Consider the following 18,652-nt stretch of genomic DNA (forward strand, 5'->3'; position numbering starts at 1 on the left):
TTTGTTTAACCTATTTGGTTTTGCCTTCAAACCTTTTCATACTATTAAAATGCATAACTCAATAAAAGTAAATGTCATTTAAACTGTCTCCTCATAATACAAATGTTAATTGGTAGGATTAAATTTAAAGCATGTTCATGGATTCTGGGCTTTGCAAATATGAATGACAGGAAAAATGAGACATTTTGTAAGAGTACTGGGAAAACTAAAAGGGCAGTGCATTGACTTCACATACTAATCAAAGTTGAAGAAAACTTTTTAAAGAGATAAAATATTAGGGATACAGTTCTGTTCAATTTCTTTTCTCCCCTCCCCCTCCTGAGGCCTTGTTTCCCTAATGAACTGCTTTCAGCAGCTAGGTGTAGCTTTCCCTAATGAACTGCTCTCCGCAGCTAGGTGTAGCTTCTTCCAATCCGCATAAAACTACTTTTACATAATACATTTATATGCTCGTAGCTAGTACGTGGTACTATTATAATATATATGTGCTCTTAAAGTTTCCATAAATGTTATCTTACATAAAATTCTGCATCTTTTTTCCCCATTCACATTTTATTTTGACATCTATCCATTTTGATTCCAATAGAAATACAGGCAGCAATGTGGTTAGGGCCACAGGATCTGAAGTCAGCCTGTCTGGGTTGGATTCTAGACCTACCATCACTAGTGTGTGACCTAGGGAAAATTCCCTATTATTTTCTTTGTGCCTTAATTTCTTTATCTGTGACAGGCATATTCTCGTAGTCTTTACTTTATTGCGCTGTTGGAGGAGAAATTGAGTTAAACGTGTAAAGCGTGTAGAATAGTGCCTGACACAGAAAGAGCTCAGTAACTGCCGTTTGTTGTTGCTGCTATTGTGAAAGATGCCCCTGGCTGTCCATCACTAAGACAAAGATGCTGAATTATTTATTTCTATCACTGATACAGATTTCCACAGAATCCCTCTTGTGTTCTCAAGCAAGCATTACCAACATTGCTGCATGGGGGTGGATTTGAAATCATTAGCCATAGAACAGAAATTTGTCCAGTTATTCCATGGTAAGCACTTGATAAATGTACAGTCTTGTAAGCATCTATATCACTTCTTTTAACTGTTGTGTAGTATTCCAGCAGAGCAGTACATTTCCTTGGGGTGGGCATTTAGGTAGTCTCCTTTGGTTCTCTACTAAACACAGTGCTGCAATATTCATCCACGACCATGGGGCGTTGTGCACGTGAGAGAGAATAGAATTGCTGGGTTGGGACTGAACCCAGACCTGTTTAATGCCAAAGCCCTCAGTTATGATTCTCTCACAGGGTCCTAGGTAGAGACGAACAATACATTCTGAGAATGGTGATGACCCACGACCAATGGAAAAATCCCCCAGAGGAGAACATTGTCCCGGAGAGGCAATGGCAGCAGTCATCCAGAGGGGTCTTTGGCCAGGGAGACATCAAAAATCTCCTCGCTCCATAAATGAATCCATGTTGAACATTTAGCTGAATGTGAACACGTGAGACCAACAGAAAAAAAAAATAGCTCTACAGCGATATTGTCATACAAACAGTTTTTATTGATCCAAGAATCAGGGTTTGTTAGCAAACAAAATTTTAATTTTATTTATTCACTTGATACTTAATTGTAGATATTTGCTATAGACTTGAAAGAGTGGTGATTTGTGGGGACAAGATGTTTTAGACGTTCTTTCTTTTTTTTTTAAACATCTTTATTGGAGTATAATTGCTTTACAATGGTGTGTTTGTTTCTGCTGCATAACAAAGTGAATCAGCTATGTGTATACATATATCCCTATATCTCCTCCCTCTTGTGTCTCCCTCCCACCCTCCCTATCCCACCCCTCTAGGTGGTCACAAAGCGCCGAGCTGATCTCCCTGTGTAGACGTTATTTCTTTTTCAGTCTGACATAGTAAGTCTTATTACTGAGCCAAAAACTATTTAGTTGTTCATATATCAAGGAGGTCAAGAAATTATTAGATGCTGTGGCTAAGAGGTAGAGTATTTCAAAATGTCAAATTAGTGAAGACTGGAGGAAAAGGAGAAAGAAAGGGGCAGAGAGAAGACGAGAAAGAGGACTTCACTGGGGTGGGGATGGGGCAGTAGCAGAACATCCTGGTTTGATGGGAGGACGTTCAGTACACAGCAGATAGGACTGTCATTCTCTCTTGTATATTTCGAGGGACAGACTCTACAATCTCCCTCAAGCAGACTTTTCTTAGCTTTTAGCAGGCTGAAAAAGAAATCTGAAAATTCAGGTTTAGCCCCATTTTCTCTCCTTCAGGCCTCTGAGGACCGTGATGGCAGCCCTGAAGGTGGGTCTGGAAGCTTATGCTCGCCTCTCCGGGCCCAGGGAGTGGAGGACATGGTGCAGGTGTTGAGCCTTTCCCTCGGTCCTCAGTCCCCTGCTCTGGGCTTCCCCTTCTCTTCCCGAGTCCCTGGCCTTCCTGCTCCCCATTTTTCTACCTAATGCATCAAGACACCTGCAGAGGTGCGGGGATGCCCCGCTGGTAGAATTGTGGTCCTTGGCAGTGGGCTCTGCAGCTGGCTCGCCGGGTTTTGTAGTCCCAGCCTGCACCTCCTTTTCCTCTTCTGGGCAAGGATGCAAATGATAGCACTCACTCCATAGGGTTGCTGTGTAATGTGGGTAAGACTCAGCACGGTGTCGAGAAAGGGCTCTGCCATTATGATTCCTCAGGACATAAGAAGAGCACTTCAGTGTGATTGCAGAGGAAGAGGGAGTAGCCTCAGCCTGTGAAAATTCAGGGCTTTGCTTTCGCTCATGCCCATCCGCAACCCTAATCTTAACCCTGATCTCTCAAGTAGTTTGAGAGACACTCACAGAAGACAGGCCTTAAGTGGACCCTTTACTTCTTTGAGTTGGTGGGGGGCTGCGGCAGCTGGACCCCCCCCACCACCACCACTCCAGGCAGGTCGGTTCTGGTCAGGAGCAGCCTGTATCTTAAACCTTACAGCCCTTATCCTTTTCTGTGTGTGCCTGACATTTGGGAAGTTATCTTGAATGACCTTAGGGTTAGCTAGCTAGTTGAAGTAAAGCAAAGGGTAGAAACTTACCTCAAAGATGAAGTTAAAGGCAAAAAAAGCAAACTGTGCTTTTTAATAAAGCAGTTTAAGGAAGAAACAGCTTACAGGCATTTTCTTCTGTGTGCGTGACCCAGCTGTGATGAGGTCTAACCATTTTTCTCATTTCTTCCCTTTTTCTCTCACCCTCTTTGTAGACAATGTATAATGTTATCCGGAATTATCCTGTCTGTCACCATTGTGATAAGGATCATGATTTCAATGAGTAATAATAGACACTAAAATAATAATAGTATCCACAGATATGTTTCCCACAAAATTCCTTGGTTTCCATTGCTATTATTTTGGGTTAAAATAAGTCATTTAGAAAAAAGGAAGAAAGGAACAATTAGTCTATGGTACACTAAAAAGAAATGCTGTAAAACATGAATTCCCAGCTTATAGCAAACTTACTTTACAGAATTTTAAACTAAAAGCAATCAATTAAATAGATAATCTTTTCAATGACAACCAGTATGACTTATGAAAGACCCTGGGGACACAGAATCTATGGAGGATAGAAAATAAATAGATCAAAGAATGGCAGATAAATTATACTTTATGAGAGTTAGGTCGGTTTATCTCCTCTTGATGAATAGCTTTTAACATATTTTCAAGGTTTTATATAGGAAAACATAGCTGAAATCCCTTCTCATCCTATTTTTTCAGAAAGGCAGTGTAGTGAGTAGAAGGGATGTGGGCTTTGCATCAGACCTCCTTCAAACCCTGGCTCCACCACTCGTCCAGCTGTGTGATGGTGGACACATTACATATTCTACCTGAGTGTCCTGTTTCCCACCAATAAATCTTGCAGGCTACTGTATGTTATACACACACACACACAAGTAATTAAGTATGTTTCCCCAAGATTCACCTGCATGTGGGTTTTAGCTGAGCATCCACTGATGGCATGAATATCCAATGAACACATTACACAGTATTCCTGTTGAGTTATAGATGGTGACACTAACAAATTACAGTTAGGAATGCTGATAAGTGTTGTAAGCATTTCTAAGTCTTTATGTACTTGATCTTAAAAAAATTAGAATCTCTATAGTATGTAACATTAAGCACTTACTGTTTATTGTGATCTCAACTCAGTGTGTAAAATTGTTTCTATGAAATGTATGTGATTCTGACTCTGTCATAGGATGAACTCATCTGAATCTGCTAATCCCTTTTTTTTTTTTTTTACAATTACTAGTTTTATGTAGTTATCATTTACTCTCTCAAGAGTTTAGCCATTGGGCTCATTTGTAGCAGCAAACAGTAGTGGCCATAAGCTTGGACTCTGAAATCAGACTGCTAGGGTTCAAATCTCAACTCTGCTACCTACTTGCTGTGTGACCTTGGGCAAATTACTTACTCTCTTTGGGCCTCAGTTTTCCTCATCTGCAAAAAAATGGGATAATATATAGTGTTGTTAAGAAGAACTAAATGAATTAATCTTTATAGGGCCTGCCCTATTCTAAACTGTAATTGCTATAAAAGTCTGAAAGAATGAAATTATTAACTTTGCAAATGATTTGAAATGGATAAATAAAATACTTTAATAGTAAATTCATACTATTAAGATACTATTAATAACTATTAAATTAATAACTTAAAATATTAGTACAGTGTACGTTATTCATGATACAGCTATTTAAGAGAAATATCTATGTAATTCATCTGACACATAGTGGATATTCAGTAAACAGTAGCCATTTATTACTATTATTATATAATTCTATGACAATAATTCTATAATAATAATTCTATACTAATAATAATTATCAGGAAAGAAATATATGCTGGATTATATTTAAAGGGCACCCACTAGATTCAGCTCTGTCTTAGAGCTTTGAAAGAGCAGCTTATTGAAAGCACATTGTTTTCAGGTTCAGCAGAAATGTGGTGACTCACGCTGAGCACTGTTACTGTTTGAAAGCCATGTGATCAGTATCCTGTGTGGTGTGGGAGCTGGATGTGGGTGACTGGGGGCTGTGTGAGTAGGTGGCAGGAGAGGATCTCAAGGCTTTTGCCCCCCGGCCCTTTGTTCTCCTCACTGCTCCTGCAGGTCCAGTTTCCAAGCAGCAGCCTTGAGAGCCGTCTGCCTAAGGCGGCTGGTGATGAGGCCACCTAGATGGGGACAGGAAGTGGACACTGTGGCAGTGGATGGTGGATTTTAAGCTGGTTACCTCCCCTGGCTTTCTCACTGACCCTTGAGTTCAAAAGCACAGAGGTGGTGGCAAGAAGAACTGATGGAGCCATGTGGCAAATGGCAGACTCACCACTCACAAGCTGTGTGACTACTTAACCTCTCTGAGCCTGAGTTTCGTCATGTGGAAATGGGAGAATAATTCCTGATCTTCAGTTTAAATGAGAAATGCCTGTCAGGTGCTTTGCTCAGTGCCTGGCCCAGAGTAAGGGCTCCATTAGCATACACGGCGGGGTTCTGATGTCAAAATCTATTGAGTGTATCCCCTAAGACACTAATACATCTTGTCTTCAGAGCTGCTCTTCAATAAGCTCTATGCTATCCTAAAAATTAATTAGGTTGTTAAGCCCCCCCCTTCACTACAAAATTGTAAAAGGTTTTCTCCATTTCTCTAATGCAATGTATTTTAGAACTAAAATTTTCCCAGTAGATGCAGCTATAGAGGAATAAGCTGTCTGACGACAAGACCCAGGCTTAGTTCAGGGAAATGGCCCTTGAGATGCAATCACTGGGTATTACCAACAGCCATTTCAGCTTGATCTGTCTGGTCCCTAGGAAAAGAGATCCTAGCCATTTCTTCTGGAGGCATCAAATTGGTATTTTCCCATTCTTATGATGAAGTTCATGCTCTGCAGCATTGGAAGTCCAGTGCCAGGTCATGTGTGATGTCACCCAGTGCCCACAGTCACTGACTGGCACCGTCCCAAACTCTGGTCATGCCGGATGTCCTGGGCAGCAGCGGCAAAGCCTTCCCTGAGGCTGACCTGTGGTGGGTTTCAGCAGGAGCCCCAGAGCAAAGACCCAGCATAGACTCCCTTTGGGAAAAAAGTTGAGAGTGAGGGGCCAGGAGTTTAAGGTCTCAGAATAAAGCCAGAATTGTACCAGTTGTGCAGTTTGTGTCTCCCTCTGTAGACGCCTAGCCATGCTTCTCTGGGGGTGTGTGTGTGTGTGTGTGAGTGAGTGTGTGAGTGACAGTGCCTGCATGGGAGGTGTGATGAAGAGGGAGGGGGAGGCACAGGCTTCTATTTCCATCCAGTCTACTTTCCAAAGGCTTTCCTGGGGGCGGGGGTGGGGAGGGGGAAGGAAACCAGGAACACAGCTGCAAAGGGGCCCCGAGATATTGCTGGACGTGCCAGGTGTGTGGGAGCATTCGCACCAGTTTGGCCGTGGGCAGGTGAAGGATGGCTGACTGCAGATAGCATGAGCTCCACATGGCAGGGGAGGGGGTGGCGTGGGGCTGCCCAGAAGGCTGACCTTCCGCTTGTTTCCTCATTCAGAACTGTTCGTTCCGGGGCTTCCCTGGTGGCAGTGATTAAGAATCCGCTTGCCAATGCAGGGGACACAGCTTTGAGCCCTGGTTCGGGAAGATCCCACATGCCGCGGGGCAACTAAGCCCGTGCGTCACAACTACTGAGGCTATGCTCTAGAGCCCGTGCTCTGCAACAAGAGAAGTCACCACAAAGAGATGCCCGCGCACTGCAAGGAAGAGTAGCCCTCGCTCGCTGCAAGTAGAGAAAGCCTGCGCTCAGCAACAAAGACCCAACGCAGCCAAAAATAAATAAATAAATGAATTTATAGAAAAGAAAAAGAACTGTTCATTCCTGAGGCGCTCTGTGCCTGGTGCTGGTTCACTCAGACCAGAACCTGGTCCTCACTGAGTTTGCAATCTATGGAGGAAAATAAACCTTCGGCAAGGAAACAAATTAATCCATTTCAGATAGTGATAAGTGCTCTGAAGGAAATGGGAGTTCTGTAATTAAGAATAACAAAGGGCAGCTATTTTAAGTGGCTGTCGAGGTGACATTAGAGCAAAAGACCTAGAGGATGAGAAGAAACCACTCAGGAGTAGGTGAGGGTCGAGGGGAGTGGCCTGAAATGAGGTGAGTGGAGGCCTACAGGCTAGTAGATGCTCAGAGAACCGGTGAATGTGGGTGGAGAGGGCAGCAAGGACCAGATAACTCTGCGTCTTGTAGGCCATGAAAAGAGTTAGGAATTCAAAGTGCAAAGTAAGCCTTCAAGGGATCTAAGCAGGGGAGGAACAAGACTCAGTTTATGTTTAAAAAAGATCACTATGGCTGCTATGATGGAACATGGGGTTTGAAGGAGCGAGAAGCACAGCTTTCAAGTTCCAGTTTGGAGCGTTCTGTGCTTTTCTCTTTTATAGCTCATCTCACACTGTACTGGAATTGTTTGATGTCCCCTCATCCCACCTCCAGTAGCTTACCCATGGCTTAAGGGCCATTAAGTGTTTATAATTCTCCACCATCAGCCCTGAATGCATAAGGGCTCAACAGTTGTTTGCTTATTAACTAAACTACAATGAATCTTCCAAGAAGGGGGTGCAGGTGTTTAGGTTTGGAGTGTAAGTATACTGTCTCCAAGAATGTCTGCTTTGAAGGAAATTGTTAGGGAGGAAAATCTTTTCCTCCAGCCGCTTAGATTCAGTGATTGGGGACCTGCAAATCTGACTGACATTAGCTAGATGAACAGGATTAAAAACACACAATTTTTATTAATATTTACATGCATGGGACTTCACAGAAAAAAAGTGAAAACTCAAAGAAGCAGTTAGACTTGGGAGCTTATATACGCTTCTTAACAAAGGAAAGAGGGTTTGAGCTTCAAGGGACAATAAATTGCAAGGAAGTGACTAGGAAATACATGGGGGAAACTAATGGAAGAGGAGGACTATTTTAGTAAGCTTTGTTTCTGCAAAACTCGTTGCTGTCTCTCTATCTTCGGTGATAAGGGTCACTCTCCTTTTCTGGTACAGGAGAGGGGGATACCTTCACAAAGAAAAAATTATTTTCTGCTTATAGGCAGATAAGGGAAGGGCAGAGAACTCTTTCTGTGTTTATTGATTCTCAATTGCCTTCAGCTCAAATTCTTATCAAAATAATCCTTATGCTAAAGTGGCATATTGTGGGGTAGCATACCCTGACCTCCTTCCAGATCTATTTGCACATGAAAGCTCTTAATTTTAAATAATCAGTTACAGCTAATTCAAAAAGATATATGCACCCCAGTGTTCATAGTAGCATTATTTACTATAGTCAAGACGTGGGAACAACCTAAGTGCCCATCAATGGATGAATGGATAAAGAAGATGTGGTATATATAGAAAGAATATTACTCAGCCATAAAAAAGGCTGAACTCTTCCATCTTCCACAACATGGATGGACCTTGAGGGTATTTTGCTAAGTGAAATAAGTCAGACAAAGACAAATACTGTAAGGTTTCACTCGTGTGGAATATAAAGAAAATAAACAAAATAAATGAATAAGCCAAACCAAACAAAAAAAACCATGTAGATATGGAGAACAGAGTAGTGGTTACCAGAGGGGAAAAGTTGGAGGGTGGGGAAGGCAAAATAGCTAACGGGTTTCAAGTGTATGGTGATGGATGGAAACCAAATTTTTGATGGTGAACATGCTGTAGTGTATACAGAAATAGAAATATAACATTGTACGCATGAAACTTATATAATGTTGCAAACCAGTGTCACCTTCATAAAAATAAATCAACAAAAAATCAGTTATATTAGTTAATAGTCATACCCACTCCACTTCTGGGCCAGGGAATCAGAGGTGGATATCTTGGTAAAGAGATACAAAGCAGAGAAGTATTAATAAAAAGCTGCCTAACCACTGATGGGATGTCATCTCCCCAAGAAAACTTGTTCTATAATGTGGGAGCTCAGGTAAAGGACTCTGTATTGTTCAGCCTGTCCTCCTCAAGGCCTTAGTAGAGTGGTTGGAGATAGAAGTCACTACATGTTTGTAAATTAAACTGTACGTAAACAGATTTCGTGGAAGGTTGTGAACAGTGAATGTAGCTGCTTTGCGGAATGCAAAGCCCACCAAGATGGAAAATGTAATTTCAGAACTGGCTGTGGGTGCTGGAGGCAAGATAGGGCTTTGCAGAAAGAGGCTGGGAGAAGGTGCCCTGGGTGACGTTTTTGGTCTCCTGGGTGATGTTTCTGTATCTGAAGAGGATGAAAAGGTAAACAGCACACAGTCTCACCCCTAAGGTTAATTCTGTTGGGAGACTGTATGCAGACGGCTTAAGTGCGGCATTTTCACATCCTGGTGAACTGATTGGCAGGTGCTGTAGTAGATATAGTAATACGCGACGTACCTGAGGTATGTGGGAAGGAAGCAGAATTCAGAGGGCAACAGGAATCACTAGAGGCTTGGGAAAATGCTGGAAGGAGAAAAGAGCTGTGAAGGGAGGGGACATTTGTTACCTGTGTTCCATATGTGGAAGGAACATGTGTTTGCCAGCTGTTGCAGATAAACAAAAGGAATTTAGAATTAAATTGGGTGTTTGGAAGAGCTCTCCAACTGTAAGTGTTCTGAGATGCTTTAATTCGATTACAAAGGGATGAAAATCGTTGCCTTTTCTGACTAGGAGTTTATGGAGTGCCTACTATGTGCCAGGCACTGTGCTGAGTGCTCTACATTCATTTTATGTCATCATTACAGCTCTATGGGGGAGGTATTTTTATGCCCATTTTGTGGATATGGAGTCTGGTAGATGGTTTGGTTTGTCTAGTGCCGTACAGTGGGTAAGTGTCTGGCTTCAGTGCCTGTGCTTTTTCCTATACCTCACACTCTCTTATTGGTGATCCTAACAGAAAGGCTCAACAGTGATCTTTTCGGGGTTCAGTTATTCCCCATCTTATTCTTGTTGAGTTTCTTCTGAAGTCCTGGACCCAGTGGCATGTCCTTGTCTAAGGCCTGGGCTTAGGGTTACCCTAAGGGTTAGCCTTGGGCTCAGAGGTACCCCTCTTGGCTATGGGGATATTCCTGTGCTTTCTCTGTAACCACAGTCTTATTAAATGTCAACTAAAGGTACAAGGGTATAAATGAGAACCCACCTCTCTTCCCCGTATTGTTGGGGTCCAGTGTTTACCAGGTCATGCAATCAAGCTCTGTAGACCTGCTCTGTCTTTCCTTAATTTTGTTAGTTTATCCTGGAAAGAAAGAGATAACCAGATCATCTGAGGACCCATTGTAGGAACTGCTGTGAAGGGGAACCAAGGCTATTGCCTTGTGTACCTTAAAAGAGTTTCATGTTAAATCAATTGTCAACATTTTAAAATCAGGAAGTTTCATGTAAAAATCCAAATTTCCATCTATTGAAAAACCAGAAGTTCTACTACTCTCTATTGCCTTGCATATGGCCCTCTTCATGCCTTATCTTACTGGCCCTCTTAGATATCTGAGTTTGCAGCCCCAAGGCTAGAACAAAGCTAATTGACCCAAAGACTAGTTCAGTGTATGCACCAAGAAAGCCATCTGATCATTGAAAGGGTGAGATATGTCTGGCTTCCACCTGGGGAGTATTTATTTATTTATTTAAACCGAAGTATAGTTGATTTAGAGTGTTGTGTTCATTACTGCTGTACAGCAAACTGATTCAATTATACATATATATATATGTATATATCTACTTTTAAAATATTCTTTTCTATTATGGTTTTTCATAGGATATTGAATATAGTTCTCTGTGCTATACAGTAGGACTTTGTTGTTTATCCATTCTGTATATACAGATGCCCAACAGGTACAAGAAAAGATGCTCAACATCACTAATTACTAGAGAAATGTAAATCAAGACTACAGTGAGGTACCCACCTCACACCAGTCAGAATGACCATCATTAAAACATCTACATAAAACCCCCAAATCTCTTACTTCAATAAATGTCTTGCAAAAAAAAAAAATTGGAAACACAAGTTTGCAAACTAAAAAAAAAAAAATTCTGCGAGTAACAAATGTCGGAGGGGGTGTGGAGAAAAGGGAACCCTCCTACACTGTTGGTGGGAATGTAAGTTAGTGTGGCCACTATGGAAAACAGTATGGAGGTTCCTCAGAAAACTAAAAATCAAATTACCGTATGACCCAGTGATCCCATTCCTGGGCATATATCTAGACAGAACTATAATTCAAAAAGACACATGCACCCCTATGTTCATAGCAGCACTATTCACAACAGCCAAGACATGGAAACAACCGAAGTGTCCACTCACAGATGAATGGGGAGCTTTTAAATAGTGCTTGCCTGGGCACTACCTCAGGCTGATTGAATCAGAGTCTGAGGCTAGATAGGTATTACTAGAAAAGCTCCCAGGGTGGTTCTAATCTGCAGCCAAGTTAGGAAAAATATGTAGGGCTTGCCCATAAGTAGCACTCCAGCCTCAGGTCTCTATGTCAGAGAAATGGGCTTATGGAGTCTTGCATCAAAGTTGCTGTTTCTACCTGTTTCCCAGCACCTCTGGGGTAGCCCCATTCACCTCATCCTGATTTACTCATGTGTAATTGGGCTCTTTTGACTTTTATGTTTGCACCTCCAGTGCTAAGGTTTTATAGAGTTCTGGAGAAAGAGAGAAGATGAGAAAGGAACAAAGAATTATTTCTAAGTCTTCCTTTGAAATGCTCAAATATCAAGAGTATCTTATGGCAAATATTAAGATTCCTAGGAAAGAGGAAACATTTAGAAGCTACTTGCTCTTTTATATTCACCCTTGCTTCAGAAATAAAACATAATAATAAAAAAATACAATAAACTGGACAGGTTTCTTTTTTTTTTTTTTTTTGCAGTACGCGGGCCTCTCACTGTTGTGGCCTCTCCCGTTGCGGAGCACAGGCTCCGGACGCGCAGGCTCAGCAGCCATGGCTCATGGGCTCAGCCGCTCCACGGCATGTGGGATCTTCCCAGACTGGGGCACGAACCCGCGTCCCCTGCATCGGCAGGCGGACTCTCAACCACTGTGCCACCAGGGAAGTCCCTGGACAGGTTTCTTTGAAGTCCTTTTCATCCGCTAAGGAGAAATTTCATTAGCAAACACTGGAGGACATTGGTCTCTGTGGTTATCTGGTGGCTGCTGTGGGCAAAGCTCCAGCTTTCGTCCATTCCAACCCTCACTGCAGGGCACTGGGCAAAGGCCATGTCCATCAGTGATGTCTTCATCCAGGACTATCCTGGCCAAGAGTGCAAATGGCAGAAAACGACATTTGCATCTGGGTACGAAGCATCACAAATGCTTGTCACTGTGGCTCTGCAGGGCCCTCTCCTCATCAGTCAGGCATGTGGGGTTTTGTGTCCTCATAGGCTGAGATCTTCGCTCTTCCAACGGCTAAAAGGCCCTAAGGCCTCTCGTGTACTTGACATTAAGGTCTCTGTCATAACATGGCCAGTCCCAGTTCACATTTCGAAAGTCAAAGCTTGCACTTGGAGACTTAACCTGCTGTTTTTTCAGCTTCCAATGGAAAATGACTTGGTTTTTCAGGGAGCAAGGGGGAATCTTGACCATTAGGCACTATCTTTTACTGTATTTAAAAATTATTTTAGAATTCAAGTTTTACTTTCTCCTTCTCTTTTGCTCCCTCTTTTTTTTTAACCCCCTTACAAAAATGACCAAGTTGATAAAATAAAATGGAAGGAAGGTATAAATAAGAAAACACTAGTTTTTCAGAGGATTTGGGTCCAACTTCCTTCCCACTTGTCTGGGGACCTGGATCTAGTTACTTAAATTATCAATTTTATTGCCTACAGAGTTGGGAACATAGTATCTGCTCAAGGCGAATATAAATAAGTCTTTCTTCAAGGTTTAATTACTTATTATATTTTGGGGGCTTATCTCTGCATGCGAGGAGCTCTTGGAAAGCCCCTTGAGATGTGTTCATGACCCATTAGATCAGTGGGCCATGGAAGTCTTTGCTGAACCGGCAGTGACTTGACTCTACCCATCTATACTGGGTAGAGTCTATATAGCTATTGAGCTGTTCATGTTTTATGAACAAAGAGTATTGGAATCTTGAAAAGATTTGGCCTTGGAGATGTTTATAGGGCAAAGCGTGCTTCCTGACACCTCACTAGATGATGCAAAAATCCCCTGAGCAGTGCTCTTCAACCAGGGGGTTATATCATTCAGGTTTTATCAGAATCACTTGGGGCAACTTTTTCCAGTGACACTAGCATTCCCTGAAGAACCCTCAGTTTGACCAATCCCTTGCCAAGAACACTTTCCCCTCTTCTCTGCTCAAACATTCCATCCTTCCTTGACCTACCTTTTGAATTGCTCCAGCCTAAAGAGCTTGTCTTCCATGCACTTCTTATTCACTCATTGTCTAGATGATTTATTTGACAATCAGTTAGCAATTGATGGCTAGCTTCTGTTTCAGCTGGATGCAATTTGTCTTGCTATTTAATATTTCACTTATCTCTGTCTAGTGGAAATAATATAGATCTGAATTTTAGTTCTGGCTTGACTTCTAACTGTACATCTTAGGCAAGATATTTAGACTTCTTGGGTTTCAGAGCCCAGTTGTTAAATTCTGCAGTTCTCTTCTTTACCTCACCAGTCAAGCCTAGGTTCTTGCACAATTCACGTTAATCAATTCTTTTTTCTTTTTTGACAGAGTCATTGTGGTAGATAGTTTCTAACATGGTTCCCAATGATCCCTGCCTCTTGATAGTCACACCTTTATGTAATACCCTGCCCTTGAGTGTGAGCAGGACCCAGTGAATAGAATTTGGCAAAAATGATGGGATGTCACTTCTGTGATTAGCATAGGAGAGACTGGGCCTGGCCTTTTGTTGGCATTCTCTTTCAGGCTCTTCTAGCATGCTTGCTCTGACGGAGAGGGCTACCTGGAAAGAATTGAGGGTGGCCTCTAGTCAAGAGTCAGCAAGTAACTGAGGCCACAGTAAAGTAGCCTTTGAGGAAGTGAACCTTACCAACATCCACTGAGTTATCTTGGAGGTGAATCCTACTCTAGTTGAGCCTTGAGATGACGGCAACCCCAACTTCTTCTGATTGCAGCCTTCTGAGAGACCCTGGGCTGACACCTTGATTGTAGCCCTATAACAAACCCTGAAGGAACTAGCTAAGACACACCTGCATTGCTGAGCCACACCTGCATTCCTGACTCACAGAAATGGTGAGATAATAAACATAGATTGTTTTAAGCCACTAAGTTTTGAGGTAATTTGTTATGTAGCAATAGATAACTAACATTATCTATGAGATGTATTGATGGATATGGTAGTCTGTCTACCTGAGCGGGTCAGATTAAGCTAAATTATGCTGCAGTAACAAATAACCCCCCAGGCTCAGTGGCTCATATCTACAAAAGTTTATTGCTTGATCACACTCTATGTCCACTGAACGTTGGTTGTAGCTGTGCTCAATATTTTCCTCCCTCCAAAACTCTCCATAACCCAGGCTGACAGAGCCGCTCCTTTTTGGAACATTGCCAATCGTCATGGAAGAGGAAAAAGAGAGCAGGGCCAAGTATGTACTGACCTTTAAACCTTCCCCATGAAAACAACACATCATACTTCTGCTTAGTATTTCACTGGCTAAAGCAAGTCATGTGGTCACGTATGAGTTGAACAGGACCCAAAGTATAATCCTACCTCAGGGTGGAGCACTAAATAATCATGAACAGGAACACAATGTATAATATACCATCAGAGAGAAGGGTAGCCACAGACTGCCATGATATACAGAAAAGAGAAGGAATAGCTCACATCCTCAGATGAATGGGAGTAGAGGCCCCAGAGCCTCAGAGAGGAGAGTACTGTTAAAGAGCTCTCGGGCTTCCCTGGTGGCGCAGTGGTTGAAAATCCGCCTGCCGATGCAGGGGATACGGGTTCGTGCCCCAGTCCGGGAAGATCCCACATGCCGCGGAGTGGCTGGGCCTGTGAGCCATGGCCGCTGAGCCTGCGCGTCCAGAGCCTGTGCTCTGCAATGGGAGAGGCCACAACAGTGAGAGGCCTGCGTAACGCAAAAAAAAAAAAAAAGAGCTCTCTTTTCCAGAGAAGGGTGGAAAATTAAGGGAATATGGGGCACTGAAGAAAGCTGAGAAGTTTTTAAGCACGTCCATAATCTTCACTGTCACCTCTCTAACATCCCCCTAAAACAGTCAACTCTCTGGCAAGTGCAGCTTTAAGACACGCCTCTCTGTCCCCACTTTTCTAACTGGATTGCCTTCCCTAAAGTCTCTAAGCTTCTTTTGTATAGAAATATGGGAACCTTCCTTGTCTATAATACTGTTCATAAAGTTAAACTGGGTTTTCAAACAACTGTCTTCCAGCAATCATTTATAGGAGAGGAAAATGTTGACATGTTACCTTGGGCAAGCTTGGCGTTCTCTGGATTGCAGTCTTTCCAAAGCCCACTCTAATCTCCCCTTCCTGAGTAATAAGCGCAGTCCCTGTGGATGTCCTGCAAATGTTGGAGGAGCTTAAGGAATGCTTGCTAGCCCATCCATCTCAGAGGCTGCCAGTCTGGCTTTAGAGAGGCAGTTTGATGGGAAGAACAGAGACCTGAATGTCAATACATCTAGCTTGCAGAACAGGAGAAGGGGGGTCTGACTTAGCTGGTAAGCCAAGCCAATGTGATGAATGTACTGTTAAAACCAGAACCAGATTAAACTTCTGTTGATGTGCAGTGGAGAAATGTCAGGGCCAGAGAGCTTCTAAAAAGTAGAGGAGAAACTTGTTGAAAATCTTTCTTCTTATAAAATATACTTTTGCCCTCAGGCCCTGCCTCTTTGGATCATGCCAGATGGTATTCTGTTTCTCCTGAGGTTATAGTTTATGTCAAAAGAAATAGACTTCACTTTGATGAGTTCTGAAGGAGGCATAGAAGAGTCCCAGACTAGTCGTTTTTAAAGTGACCTTAGAGGGCTTCCCTGGTGGCGCAGTGGTTGAGGGTCCGCCTGCCGATGCAGGGGACGTGGGTTCGTGCCCCCGTCCGGGAAGATCCCACATGCCGCGGAGCGGCTGGGCCCGTGAGCCATGGCCGCTGAGCCTGCGCGTCCGTAGCCTGTGCTCCACAGCGGGAGAGGCCACAGCAGTGAGAGGCCCGCTTACCACAAAAATAAATAAATAAATAAATAAAAAAAAGAAACGGTTAAAGTGACCTTAGATGCCGTCTAAGCCAAACCCGTCTCCAGCACAGAAGTCATTTCTTCATGTCTCCATGATTTGGAGATTGGTGATCAGGGACAGGTTTTAAACTTCATAAGAATTTTTTTAGGATTGATCCTATTCCAGTTTTCTTTCCATATTGTACCATGGTGAGTGTGAGGGGAGAGCAATGAAGTAGAAATCTATAAGAAGAGCATGGAGACAATATCCTTCTTCCTAGTGACAAAGCAAGTTTTGCATTTGAGAAAATTTTTCCATTTTGCAACTGAAATGCCCTGAGTTATTGGAGGAAATGTTGAGAGAGGCCATAGTCTGAACCTCAGAAATCCTACTTCTGAAGTTGACTACTGTGAATCAGTTTACCCCTTCTGGCACATTTTTTCCCGTCACACAAGGGTGACAATGGTGTTTCTGGATAGTAAATTGGTAGTACTTTTAAGCTGCTTGGACGAAGCTATTCTGTAATAGATGTGTACCTTATTGGATGGTCATCTTGTTAGTGTCTAAAGGTAATCTTTCATTTCATAGCAACTAATGGTCCCCTCCTTATCTGTGTCAGGTGCCATGCTACATACTGAGAATACATAGGTGACTAGATATATTCTCTGCCCTCAAAGATCTTGTCTAGAAAATGAAAGAAACATACGATAATACGATGTAATGCAGGCTAGGTGTTTTAATAAGTATATGTACAAAGCTCTGTGGAAACAAAGGCAAGGCAAACCTGGTGGTGTGATGGAGCAGTGGATGAGGAAGACTTCAGGTAAGATGTATCTTGAAGCATGAGCTTTTTAGATGTTCAAGGTGTGGTTCATAGGGAAGGACATGGACAGAGGCAGCGGTACAAACGTGCAGAGAACTTGTGCTAGTCATTAATGCATTCTAGGTTCCTCTTAACACTGTACTTCTTATTTTGTCCCTTTTACCTTGGTGGAGCCATGTGACTAGTTCAGGATTGTGAGTTGGAAACAAAAGTGAAATATCACTTCTGGGCCAAAACTTTTAATAGCTTGTTTAAGACTGTCCAGAGCTCTTTTTTCCCTTTGGAACACAACCAGGAACATCAGACATGGTGAATGTTCTGTCAGTCTGGGTCCTTGACTGACCATGATGAACACAGCACTCCGTCAACCCTTGATGTACATATGACATGAGTAAGAAATATACCTGCTTTTTTCAAGTCACTGAGATTTTTGATTGTTTGTTACTTAGCATAACTTAGTCTGTTTCTCTAATTCAGTGCAAAATTAAGAAATAAGTATTGTGTGCCTGCAAAATAAGATACAAGGTATCTGATGGGACTTGTTGGGAATGGAGAAAAATGAGATTGGAAATATGGGCCAGGACCAAATCATGAGAAACTTCGACACCATTGTTGTGAAGTTAACTAGAATCTGTAGGCAACGAGCAGCCATTGAAGGATTCAGATTGCTCACTGTTAAGTCATAGAGTTCATCTCTTGGGGCATCCTAGTCTACTGCTTTAGTGCTAACCTTATACTTCCTGTAAGCTTAGGAGATCTGGATCCAGAAGAGTTAGAGGAGAAAACGGGATAGATGTGGCACAGGGAGTGTAGGCTAGGTGTGGCACTCCATCTGCTGTGTTCCAGGTGTGCTGTGCAAAAGAAACCAGAGAAAGATTGCTTGCTTTGTCCTGGGACAAGTATCTCTTCATCAGTGATTTCTCCTTATATCCTACTTTTCTTAAGCTAGACCTTTCAGGTCAAGAAGCTTACTTTCAGTGTTAGTATTTTAAAAATTGAATTATTTGGGTTCATCTATTCTTGTGTTTCCTGTTCATTGGATCCAAAATTGGAACTATTTATTGCTGCTTTGGATGTTCTTTTTCTGCTCTACAGTTCCTTTTTTAGTCATGTTTCCCATTACACGTTGCCACCTCTCAGATTCTCCATGTAGCCTACTCATCAGCAAACCAGATTGGTCAGTGTTCCCTGAGATGTCCTTGCCTCTGTGACTTCATTTACATAGCCTGCTGGTACCCGAGGCCCCAGAGTGGGATGTTTGGTATCACTGAAATTCTACCCACCCTCTAGGACCCACTCACATGCCATTTTTTTGTGAAGCTTCCTATCTTTAGAGGGAATTAATCTCTGAATTTTCTGGGCTTCTCCTTCTCTATTAGGACCCTAAGTTCACTGAGTTGTTATATTGTGGGTATTGGTGGGCATGACCAGATCCAAAGATCAAGGGCAAGAATTTGTCTTGATTGTCTTAGCAGTCCTCCTAGTACTTAGCAGTGTTGTGAACATATTGGCATTCATATTTTTAAAAATTGAAAACCTTGAAATTGAAAGCCTTTTAACTGAAAGCATAAAAACATTAATGAAAAGCTTTGTCTAATTTCCCCTGCTTTATTCCTTCAGAGGCTGTCTGTAAAGCACATATTCTTCCCTACTACATCTCCAACACCT

The sequence above is a fragment of the Lagenorhynchus albirostris genome, chromosome 3 (genome assembly GCF_949774975.1).
Source record: "Lagenorhynchus albirostris chromosome 3, mLagAlb1.1, whole genome shotgun sequence".
In the NCBI taxonomy this organism is placed as follows: domain Eukaryota; kingdom Metazoa; phylum Chordata; class Mammalia; order Artiodactyla; family Delphinidae; genus Lagenorhynchus; species Lagenorhynchus albirostris.